The sequence below is a fragment of the Garra rufa genome, chromosome 4 (assembly GCF_049309525.1).
Source record: "Garra rufa chromosome 4, GarRuf1.0, whole genome shotgun sequence".
Lineage (NCBI taxonomy): Eukaryota > Metazoa > Chordata > Actinopteri > Cypriniformes > Cyprinidae > Garra > Garra rufa.
In genome coordinates this window covers 41,521,575-41,534,546 of record NC_133364.1, presented here as the reverse complement: position 1 = coordinate 41,534,546, position 12,972 = coordinate 41,521,575, and the positions used below count along the sequence as shown (strand labels likewise).

At 41.4% G+C, this 12,972-nt stretch overlaps 1 protein-coding gene across 2 annotated transcripts in view; it reads right to left on the bottom strand.

Moving 5' to 3' along the window:
- LOC141334036 (NLR family CARD domain-containing protein 3-like) overlaps positions 1–11,401 on the bottom strand; it is a 29,346-nt gene extending 17,945 nt beyond the window's left edge. For both annotated transcript variants that reach the window (XM_073839189.1, XM_073839190.1), the window contains exons 1-2: positions 11,325–11,401; positions 7,864–8,037 (exon numbers count right to left, since the gene is read on the bottom strand). The gene's annotated coding sequence lies outside the window, so the exon portion shown is untranslated. The remainder of the gene's footprint in view (positions 1–7,863; positions 8,038–11,324) is intronic.
- Between the last annotated feature and the right edge of the window lie 1,571 nt (positions 11,402–12,972).

The following is a 12,972-nucleotide window of genomic DNA, read 5'->3' as shown; positions in this document are numbered from 1 at the left end:
TATGCTCAAATGTTCCAGTTTTGCGCATAAGTTAAATTCGCTTTTTTAGATGGAAACACAGCTTATAAGGTGCCGAACTCTGCTGGCATCAGTGTGGGAGAGAGACCGAATGTGTCCACTCCGCTCTGCGCTCAATTTTTTTTAAATATATATAATAACAACCAAATGTCTCTGCGTCGCGCGACACAACGAATCGATTATGAAATTCGTTGGCAACGCTTTTAGTAATCGATTTTTATCGATTTTATCGATTCGTTGTTGCAGCCCTAAGCATATGCTGTTTTTTTCAGCAGGGAGGCCCGGCAGGGATTGTAGGTGTGGGGAGTGAATTACCAGCACTCTTTCCACCCTCAATACCACGACTGAGGTGAGTCCCTTGAGCAAGGCACCATACCCCCAACTGCTCCCCGGGCGCCGCAGCAATGGCTGCCCACTGCTCCGGGTGTGTGTTCACGGTGTGTGTGTGTGTGTGTGTGTGTGTGTGTGTGTGTTCAATACTGTGTGTGTGTGCACTTGGAGGGGTTAAATGCAGAGCACAAATTCCTAGTATGGGTCACCATACTTGGCCTCGCGGCCTCGAATATCGGAATCTATTTTATTTTTTTCCTGTTTACATGGTCAGATCACTTGAACCATGCAGTGTAAATGCGGCCTTGGAGAGGATCTGCAAAGAGGAGTGGGACAAAATCCCTTCTGAGATGTGTGCAAACCTGGGGCCGGATTCACGAAACATTCTTAAGAAGAAATTTCTTCTTAACTGCCATTTTCTTCTTATTTTTTAAAATAAGAAAAAAGTTAAGAATATTTTGTATTCCCCAAAAAATCATCTTAAGAATATTCTTATCTTTTTACTTAAGATTGTTCTTAAGACAAAAATTAAGAAAATTCAAATTCTTGAAAAGAATCTTCTTAAAAACCATCGTTAATAACTTCTTAAAGTTAGGATAGCCCGGGACTTGTCTTAAATCCCAAATAGTAATAATTATTTAATTAATTGATTGGGTTATTTCAAATTAACTGTTATATTTAAGCATTGCAACACTACTAGCTACATATAATACATATTAGGACTATTATTAGAGATGAGCAAGAGTTCGCTGAAGTGACAGCAATGACTGATAATGTAAACAATGATCTGTCATGATTAGCCTGTGTATGACCCTACTTTTTGCCGTCATCAAAACTTAGTAGCAACTCGACAAAATCGAGTCAGATAGGGAGATTTAATAAAAAAATAAATAAAAATACGACATAATCTTTGGCCGTATTTAGCGCATGTGCAGGACGCGTTTGCTGTAGCAGCGCACACACATAACGGAAGCGTTCATTCAGACGAGGCAACAAAATACAACACAAAAGTGAATAAACTGATCGCCAAAGCTTAAGACAGACCCTTTAAAAGTAACGGTTCAAAAACATGGCACATTAAAAACATGAAGCCGAGCGCCAGACACGGTCGTGACGAAAATGTGCGTGCTTATGATTATTAGGATAATCTGCAGAAACCGCAAAAAAGACGTTGAAGTGTTTATAAATGCGTCTTCAGCCATGTATTCACTCAGATAGATGTATCATTTTTTTTTTCTTAAGAAAGAAATTAAGATGTTCTTAAGAACATATTTGAGAATATCTTAAGATTTTTTCAAGAATTGCACTTAAGAACATTCTTACGAACTTCTTAGAATTTATCTTAAGAAATTTCTTAATTTATTTCTTAAGAAGATATTCGTGAATCCGGCCCCTGGTGGCCAACTACAAGAAATGTCTGTAATTGCCAACAAGGGTTTTGCCACCAAGTACCAAGTCATGTTTTGTGAAGGAGTCAAATATTTATTTCAATCTTTAAAATGCAATTCAATTTAAAACTTTCTATAATAGAAATAGAAAAAAGCGCATTTAAAAATATTTTAAAATATATTATATATTCAAATTTATACAACCCTAGAATTTGTCCCTAGAATGAAATGCTCTGTTATTTGGAAGCTTCATGAATATTAATGAGCTCTGCTCTGATTTGCTGTTTCACAGAGCTGCTCGTCTCAATAGCTCACACATGGATAAAAATATATATATAATTAGGAGCTCTCGCCGCTTTTAATATGCGGTTTGTTGAATCTGCCGTTTTGAATCGCGGATATTTTAGTCTGATTACTGTGATACATGTGCTCTGTGTAAAGTTACAATGCAGAGACACAAGTACTTACCACTCAAGTTGCGCTGCCCGTCAGTGATTCTCAAGATCTGTAAATCATTCGCCATCATCAGCGCAGTCATCTCTCTGTTTATGTGGTAAGTGAAATCCTATGTATTGCAATGTAACCGGCTACTGTTAGCATTAAGCTAACCGTTTCCTTGAGTGACTCGCCTTGTGTTACTGATGTACTGACGTTAGTGATGATTGGGCGATGCAAATGTTGGAGGCGTAACTATTAACGATCCCAGGGAAGTTTCGTAACAGTCTGTGTTATGTTAGAATTGACCTATTTTTCAGTGGTCTTTTGCAAACACTAGATTTATATAAGACGGAGGAAACGATGGTGTTTGAGACTCATGGTATGTCATGTCCATGTACTGAACTGTTATTATTTAACTATGCTAAGTTAAAATTCAGTTTTCATTCTATGGCACCTTTAAAATGATATACTCATCATTACTTTGTCAGTGGGTAAACTTACTGTCATACCCCTTTGGACTGTTGTGATGGTTTTTCCCTCTTGTGCCCATTTTTGGTTGTTTCCTGTTCCTGCCCTTGTTATGTCATTATTAGTTAATCACCTACACCTGTCAGTCTGTCATAGCATCCCTTTATTGGCTCAGTTCTGTGTTTGATTGTCCTGTCTCGTCTATGTATATGTGTGTTCCCTTCCGGAGGGAACTCTACGCTGTGTCCTGGTGGACACTATGGGAACTGCCTTCAGCGTGACCGGTTCTGAAGCTCTTATAGAACAACGACAATGAACTTGACATTGGCCGGCGCCAGCCCCTGACGTCATTAACAAGGCGCCTACCAGTATAAAGGGGCGCTTGTGAATACATCAACCATCTTTTTGTCCTTCAGACTGACCTTGTTCTAAGCGTGAGTAGAATGATGATTCCTAGAGTAAACAGTTCAGGAAGCGTGCAGATCCGTGTCAGAGAAATCTGACACCAGATGACGTGCACAACTTGTTTGTTATGTGTTTGGGTGAAGAGCACGCGCGTTCTGTTCTTGAGAGTGCAGAGCGCGTTCATTGTGAGAGTTTATCTCTAAGGAAACTCCGCTCTCGTTTGTCCCCTTTCCTGAGGGAATTGGGACATTTATCTGCCCTACGCGGCTCGGGTCCCGTTGCAGCCGAGGCTGCACGGAGAACGAGCCCGCGGCGGTTACAGATGAAGCGCGTTCACGAGTTGTGAGACGTGTAATCTCTCACGCTCGTCAGCCGCTGACGAGGGCGAGCTGCGGGCGAAGGATGTATTGTTTTTTGACATCCTTTGATACAGCAGCAAGTGCGCTACTGGTTTTAAGCCAGGAGAGCAGGATGTGGCTGTTATGGGCGAAAAGTGATTTTCTGAGCTCTCACAGCCTGCCTGCTCCGCGTTTGATGAGCTGTTGTCTGTTATGAACCGCACTGCGGTCTGCTTTGATCTGCGTTGAAAGCACGTGCATGGGGAGGTTGCTCATAGCAGTTTATATGAGCAATTTCTACCTGGCCATAACAGACCAGTCCCCATGTGCATCCCATTCCTTCCTGATCTATATAATAAGATTGGGAGGGCATGGGATAAACCATATTCAGCCCCGCACTCATCCATATCAGCATGTTAGTTATTCTGGTGCAGAGTGACTGCGTGAGTATGGAGGGGCGTAGGTGCCATCGCTTGAAGATATGCTTGCTGTCTCTCGGCGGGGGTGGCATCGACGCTGAGGGCATATGCTGCAGCGGGTCAGGCTGGTGCTGCCTGCACACAGTGGCAGTGTTGCAGGCGTACCAGACTGATCTGCTGGAGGATAAAGACCCGTGGAGATGGCTGAGCTGTTTCACACCACAGATTTGTGGGTGAATTTGGCAGACATCTGGGAGAAAGAGAACTGCTTTCTCCTCGATGCGCCAGTCTCGCCTTCCGAATTATTCTGTACATCTGTTGAGAAGGTGATCGACTAATTCAGGGAGGCGGTGGCGTGCTCAGCGGCTACTAGACCCCTTAGATCTTTCTGGATCTTTTGGGTCTGTTATTCCTCACCGGTCTTCATCCCCACCCAAACGCAGGGGGGGACCTGGCCCCTCCTGGCCTGAGGGCTGGAGGCAGGGCCAGGCGGTTTGTGTGGCCACTCGAGACCCTCCTCCTGGGAGGGGTAGGTCTCAGAGGAGACGTGATGTGCGTCATAGGAGACGGGATCGTAGGGAAATGATCCTCTCCCTTCTCCCTCACTATCGTTCGACCGCCTGCCCTTTTTCCCCCTTAAGACTCTGGGGCTTGGCTGATGATAGACTGATAAACTCAATTCGTTGGCCCGGTACATGAACTGACATATATGTGGGTGTGTATATATGTATATGTATGTATTCTTTGTCTACCAGCTCCGCTTGGGTGAGACTTTAGTATTTGAGCTCCATACTGAGCTTCTATGGTCCCTAAGTGTCGAGTGTAGCCAGGTCTTCCCTCGTTTGTGAGGTAGTGTACCGAGACCTCCACTCGTAAATAACTCCGGTAGGGGTTAAGCGTTGTCAGGCTTCCTCTCATTCTGGAGAGTTATTCTTTGAAGCCTCCAATGTTTTGAGCTCAGCTTAGGCATTATTTATACCTGCATATGCATGTTTACACACCTACTGGGTGAGATCTCCACCCATCCTATAGTGTAAGCAACCTAGGGTTGAGTGTTGTAGGCTGCCTCTCTTTGTGAGTCAGTGCATTGAAGCCCACGCTCCCCAGGGCTCTGCTTCTAAATTTTTAGGAAGAGGAAAATTTAGTAAACCCCCCTGTGAGTATTTTTATTCAGGCCTCCTCTCTCTGAGAGTTGCGCTGAGGAGATTTCCCCTCTTTAGAGGTTCATGTTTAGGCCGATTTCTCACAGTTCTATCAGCACTGGGCATTTCTAGTAGCTTGTAGGCTCCTTTGAGCCTCGCTTTTACACTAAGCGTATTGCGGCAGGTCTTCCCTTGGCGAAAGCCCTGTGTTGGACCTCCAGAGTTCACTTTTGAACCCTGTATAGGCGCTTAAAGCTCTGTCCAGATGGTAGTTTAGTATGTAGGCTTACTGAGCCTCATTACTATATTGGGGTTGAGTAGTAGGTCTCCCCTCATTGTTAGTGAGTTGTGTTGTTTAAGACCTCCACTCCTAGATTTTCCTGCCACGGTGAGCGTTGTCAGGGTGTTGTAGGCTTCCTCTTGATATGAGAGTCTTTCTGCAGAGGCCGCCACTCTTGAGTGCTGCTGATTAGGTCTCCTCTCGCCTAGTGGCGTTATGATGATGATCATGCTCTCATAGTCTTCCCTATGGCTTAGACTGAGAGCTGTTAGATGTGTTCTCTCTGTGAGAACCATCTAGCTGCAGTCGTCGCTCTCCTTAGAGCTCCGCTTCTAGTACATTCTCACTGTATATAGCTGGTAGGCCCTGTTAGGTCTCGCTAACTATTTTGGTATTGTGCTAAGAGCCCCTCTGCCAAGGCTGAGTATTGTTAGGCTTTTCTCTGTTTAGAGATTCATTTTGAAGCTTCCACTCTACAGAGTCCTATGTGTAGACTCTCGGGTGAGTTCATGTTCTTGTAGCGTTGAGTGTAGCCAGGTCTCCCCTCAGTGAGGGTTATCATTTTGAGACTTCCACTCTCGAGCTTCTCTCGAGGATTGAGCGTTATGAGGTTTCCTCTCGCTATAGAGAGTCTCCTATGAAGCCTCTGTTCTCCAGAAGCTCCGCTTCCAGTACTTCCAAGCGTGAGCGTAGCCAGGTCTCCCCTCGCTGAAGGGTTATTTGAGACCTCCACTCCTAAGAGCTGGTGGATTGAGCATTGTCAGGTTTCCTCTCATTTTAGAGTCTTCTATGAAGCCTCCATTCTCCAAAGGCTCCACTTCCAGGCTTTGCTGCCTCCTTAAATAATATATGGTGTTTCCCTCGCTATGCTCTGGGCACCTCCTCAAATCCACAATAGTGGTGAGTACTCACGTGAAGCTTTGAGCACTCCCTAAAACCCACGTAGAGTGGTAAGTGCACACGCAAGTCTTTGGGCACTTTTTGAAATCCACATGAGTGGTAAAGATCCCCCCCCCCCCTAAGGGTAGGGTTCTTTTCTAAAATCCTGTATGGTATGGGTTACGCAGTATTGCTCCGTTCCCATTCTAGAGTTGGTTCTAAAAACCCCTGGGTTTTTCCAACTCCACTCCTGACAGCACTATTTATAGGATCGAGTGTCTCTAGGCTTCCTCTCATCTAGAGAGTCTTCTTGTAGAAGCATCCACTCTCCTGAAACTCCACTTAGGTGGTTCTATTGCTTAGGTTCTTGGAGCCTCATGAATCACCTCCAGTGTTGAGTGTAGATAGGTCTCTGACCTCTACTCCCAGAGTTCCCCGCAAGCACAGAGTGTTGCCAGGCTTCCTCTCATTTAGAGAGTCTTTCTGGAGCCTCCACTCTTCAGAACCCCTGCTTAGTATGAAGACTTAATGGTAAGCTTCACTACTTTCTGTAGCGTTGAGTGTAGTTAGGCCTACTCTCGCTTAGAAGAATCAGGCCTCCACTCCTAGGAGTTCCGTGCTTGGGTAGCCGAGCTAGCTGTGACGTCGGCCCAAGCGATTCTCGCTGGTAGTGGGGAGTGATGTTCCTTCTTGACTCCTCATTCAGTCAGTTGTTCACTTACTCCTCAGGATGGCAGCGTTGGTATTGACGTTCCCATAGTGTCCACCAGGACGCAGCGTAGAGTTCCCTCTGGAAGGTAACGTCTAGGTTACGTATGTAACCCTGGTTCCCTGAGGACAGGGAACGAGACCCTGCGTCTTACATCTCCGTCAGACAAAAATATGGTTGATGTATTCACAAGCGCCCCTTTATACTGGTAGGCGCCTTGTTAATGACGTCAGGGGCTGGCGCCGGCCAATGTCAAATTCATTGTCGTTGTTCTATAAGAGCTTCAGAACCGGTCACGCTGAAGGTAGTTCCCATAGTGTCCACCAGGACGCAGCGTCTCGTTCCCTGTCCTCAGGGAACCAGGGTTACATACGTAACCTAGACGTTTTGCTACCCTCCTATTGTGGATTTACCTGTGTGGATTATATTAAAGACTGACTTTGATGATCATCTTCGTGTTGTGCTCCTTTTAACACATATCCCTGACACTTACAAAATCAGCATCATATTTTTCCCCCACTGTAAATGCAGCTTCAAAGGGCTCTAAACAACCGCAGCCAAGGAGTAAGGGTGTCTAGTGAAACTCCAGTTTTACCTTTTTATTTTTAAAGGGCCTTTGACCTTTGCATGTTTACTTTGTAAACACTGGGTTGGTACTTCTGCAGCAATGTAGGATGATTTTAAAGTTGGAGGAGAAAATGAGACTGGAGTTTTTCAACATAACCTAACTACCTGTCAGCGATCAAACTACTGATTTTTTTTTCTTCATAATATGATATCGATGTTTTGCATGAATAAGCTGTAAAATCATGCATTTCATTTTTTCCCCTTGTGTGGGCTCCTTGTGCCACTCCTGGCGAGATGGTTACCCATGTCGCCCATGCCTAAATCTGCCACTTAAGATACATTTAATAGACATAGAGCTCTTACTGTAGATGTGCAGCAGACATATTAGTGACAGTGAGGCCCAAAAAATGTAAGAAACTGTGCATTGAAGTGGTTTAGGTTATAATTATTTTTCTTGTCTCCAATAACAGTTATTCACCCACCTGGGATTAAAGGTCACTGCTTCATCACTGAAGTAAATGGGTTGTCCCATGGATTGTTCACTCTTCATAGACACACAGCTGGGCTTTGGAGATGCTGCTCTGTGGTTCTGATAGTGAACATCACCATCCTCTCTATCTTCATAGAGGCTCATTTTAAAGCCAGTACTTTCAGTTCTGCATTTGGAAACAGAAATCGCCATGATTTGAAAAAAGTGCCTTTATTGTAACAATGACCTAGTTTGAAGGGTCTCTAAGAAGGTTTGTTTACTGTAGTTTCATAAGAGCTCTATGTAAATTTTGCACTTTTCTAATAATGTTTTTCTTGAGAAGTCATGACGAATTCCTCAGTAAAATACACAAAATTTACACAGAAATGACACTGACTAAAATTATAATGCAACACTTTTGTTTTAGCCCCCATTTTTCATGAGCTGAACTCAAAGATCTAAGACTTTTTTCTATGTACACAGGGGTTGAAAACCAGTCAGTAGCTGGTGTGATCACCATTTTCCTTCACACAGTGCAACACATCTCCTTCGCATAGAGTTGATCTGGTTGTTGATTGTGGCCTGTGGAATGTTGGTCCATATCCGGTGAGTAGGCTGACCATGCAAGAACTGGGATGTTTTCAGTTTCCAGGAATTTTGTACAGATCCTGGCAACATGGGGCTGTGCATTATCATGCTGCAACATGTGATGGTGGTGAATGAATGGCACAACAATTGGATCTCATCACGGTATCTCTGTGCATTCAAAATGCCATCAATAAAATGCACCTGTTGTTTGTTGTCTATAACATATGCCTGCCATAGGCAACGCCACCGCCACCATGGGCCACTTGATCCACAACGTTGATTCATCCATGAATGGAACAGCTCTCCAAAGTGCCAGATGCCATAAAATGTGAGCATTTACCCACTCAAGTCTGTTACGACGATGAACTGCAGTCAGGTCGAAACCCTGATGAGAATGACAAGCATGCAGATGAGCTTCCCTAAGCATCCCTGACAGTTTGTGCAGAAATTCTTTGGTTATGCAAACCGATTGTTGCAGTAGCTGTCCGGGTGGCTGGTCTCAGACGATCTCGGAGGTGAAGATGCTGGATGTGGAGGTCCTGGGCTGGTGTGGTTTCACATGATCTGCGGTTGTGAGGCCGGTTGGATGTACTGCCAAATTCTCTGAAACACCTTTGGAGGCGGCTTATGGTAGAGAAATGAACATTCAATTCATGGGCAACAGCTCTGGTGGACTTTCCTGCAGTCAGCCTCAAAATTTGCGACATCTGTGGCATTGTGCTGTGTGATGAAACTGCACATTTTAGAGTGGTCTTTTATTGTGGCCAGCCTAAGGAAAACCTGTGCAATAATCAGTCAACATCTTGATGCCACACCTGTGAGGTGGATGGATTATCTGGGCAAAGGAGAAGTGCTCACTAACACAGATTTAGACAGATTTGTGATATTTGGCAGAAATAGGCCTTCTGTGTACATAGAAGTTCAGCTCATTAAAAATGGGGCAAAAACAAAGTGTTGCGTTTATAATTTCAGTCTGTATATTTAACACATACACTTAAAATTTTCGTCATATCAGTGGCCTGATATGCTGTTTTATTTTAGTGGGTCACTTCACAGGATTGAAAATACATGACCAGCTCAATATGACTTGATCTTAGCAGGCTCAATTGATTCAATTGTGTTATAGCTGACTGTGAATGGTAAATTGCAAACTATATATTTCAAAATAGAAAAAAATACTTCAATTTTGGGTTGAGATATTTTCATTTGTTTTAGTCATTCTGCATTGCTTTATAAATTTTAACCTGTAATGTTGCTATTCAACATGCTTTTTTTGTTTCAAAGACAGTTTTAGTTTCGTGTATAATTTTCTTTCCTTGTTTTCTTCCCTAATGTGCAAAGCAAAAGTAAACGTTTCACGCAGACTTGCTGCGTTCTAACAGGACAGAGTGCCGTGTATTTATTTGAAATTAACATATTTTATAAAAACACCACTTTCTCGCATAAGAGAATCTAAATACTGAAAAAGCATTTTAATTGATTTGAAATAAATATAATGAATTACTTAGAAATAGATTTATTTAATAGAAATAATTAGTTAGCACCAGGGGCATTGCTAGGGTTGGGAGGGATAAGGGGCTTAGCCCCATAAAAAAAAAACTGCCATAATTTATTTTAAACACATTTATTTCATACCATGTAAAATTTGAATGCATTAACATATTTATTGACATTTCACTTACTAATATAAAAATATTATTTAACTTAATTTGGAGTATTTTGTTTTTGCACAATGCACATTATGCCTAATATGTGTTTTAATATCACTATTAATATAGATATGATCTCTGTATAATATCGGTCTTTAAATGCAAGATTTTAAAGTGTACCTGAAGTATACTTGCAATACTTTTCCAATTTTTACACAATCAAATATACAGTAGTTATATCTTTAGTTGAATAACAGCATTACTTTGACACAATTAGTTAAATAAAAATTAATCATTTAATTTTATTTTATTAATTTTATTTAATTATTGCATTAAGCACAAAATTAGTTGCTTTGATTTAGCACACTAGGCGTTTAGTATACCAAAAGTTCAACGACAGAGTATTTTCTATTAAGCACATAAATATGTAAATATATTTGTAAAATACTTAGCACAAATTGAATGTATATGTTCTGGATGCTGAACTTCACTGACCAGATCTTTGATGTTTTACCTAAAAATTAAGACATTTATTTGTTTACATTACATGTGGATAAATGACCAATGTTAGAGCTGCGCGATTCTGGATAAATGGAGAATAACAATTTTACTTTTAAAATATAACTATTCTCCTACCATGATTATGAAAATAAAAGACAACTAAACAAAATAACATGTAATTTACTAGAGTTTCTACTAAAATTGATGCAGTTTACTTATAAAATATATTAAATATTCAACAATTTGTTAAAAAAAAAAAAATTATGTCATGTTGTGATTTAAGGCTTTAATAGACATAGCTGAATGTTGTCATTTAGAAACAAGATTGCATCGGTGCACACCGCGAACGCGTCTTACGTGAAAGCACAATGAGTCCGTGCTGCAAACGTACCGCACACTGACCGCAAACGGATCACATATAAAATAGCTCTTAACACTGCCAGTCAGCCTTTCCGTCACTCAGTGTGGTGTCGTGTGCAACCTCATAAATGATCTTGATGTGAATGCGGAATAAAAACATTAACCCAAACCAATTCATATACTGAGCAAAATATTATAATATTATCACTATCATATAACATTTTGTTACGAAGAGTATCAGTAGTGTAAAATAATCATTTACTCCCAGCATTGTTTGCAGTAAACCGATCCAGTATGATATACAAATAAGTCACTACACAAATACACAAACACAAGTACATCATCCAGTTTATGAGAAGGACATTACTGGACTTACCATTAAATATGTTGGAACTTAAAGGCTTTGGTTCACAACAGTCTGAAATGGCGTCTTATCTAAAGCTGAACTCAATTTTTTAGTTTCGATTTCTGTAAATGATCACGTGACAAGCATCTGAGGCACAAGTGTGTGATGTCAAAATAGGCGTGTACAATATCGCAAGCCGTTTTAGCATTTAAACCTTTGTTCAGACTAGGGTTACCACTTTTAAGACCCAAAAATAAGGAACGCATTCGTGGGGGGGGGGGGTCATCTAAAAAATGCTGCAGTAATATGGGACGTCCTGAATACGAACTGATCGTTGTTGTTTTTTTCCTACTTTTTAGAAATGGGGTCTATATATCCCGTTAAAATGTAATAATGTCCCATATCTCAAAAATGCTGCAGTAAAAAGGTTTCATATGAGTTTTGCATATAATACGGCCGTCCTGAATAAGAACTGATCATTGTTTTTTTTTTTCTTCTACTTATTAGACTCTAAAGTCTTATAATGCCCCATTTCTCAGAAAAGAACCGAAAATTACACCAATAAATAAAACGGATATTAAAGCTGAAATGCAAATAAATAAGTAAGTAAAAATTCACGAGCACTTTGTAGTATTATCTCTCAGTCCTGGGCGTCTAAATGAAAAGCGCTCTGCAAGCGCGTTCTCTCTGTGTTGTTTTTGAAAATACCGTAATCACTGTAATATGCGCGCACACTTATAATCAATCACGGCTGGCTTGACCGTGTTTTTCTGAACCGCGGCTGGCTTTTCCGCATTGATTAACTGCATGAGACGCTGCTTTAGAAAAAAATATAAAAAATACGGGACAAAACCCGTCCCGTATTGATTCAAAACGGGACGCGCAATTTCATTCTCAAATACGGGACGATTCCGTATTTTAAGGGACGGGTGGCAACCCTAGTTCAGACTATCCATAAATATATTTGAAGATAGGAAGAATTGTATTTTGACGAATGATATAATTTGACTAGTCAGAATGACAATTAGAGATATCTGCAAATATAATTGCACTAGTAAGAAATCGGATTTGAGATATCTGTAAACATATTTTGACTAGTCAAAACTCAATTTAAGATATCTGTAATGATGTTATAGATATTTTTAAAAGACGCGTCATATATCCGCAAAGGTAATTAGAGATATCTCTGTTTGGACTAGTCCCAAATATATTTGAAGATATCTGCATTGTATTTGCTCCTAGTCGAATCTCCTGTTGCTTGACGTGAAACTACGGGCCTGTCCACACGGAGACGCGTTTCGCTGTATACGCATACATTTTTTATCGTATTGGCGTGTCATCCACACGGATCCGGCGTTTTAGGAGACTGAATCCGCTATTTTTTGAAACCGGGTCCCAAAGTGGATAAATCTGAAAACGACACCCTCGCGGTTTCGTGTGTACAGCCAATCCGTATATTTTCTGAAACGATGATGTCATCACATCACGTGTCGGCTTCGTCACACGTAACAGCAACAACAATATTGGGGGACTACATGATTGTGTTCGTGTTGCTACTGAGCCTGCTAGCTTTATTACAGCAAAATCTATTGCTTCTATGCAACTGTTATGAGCAACAAGCGATACTGTTCACATCTTCGTCTTCTTCTTCTTAGTACGAATACAGCGCGCAAGGTTA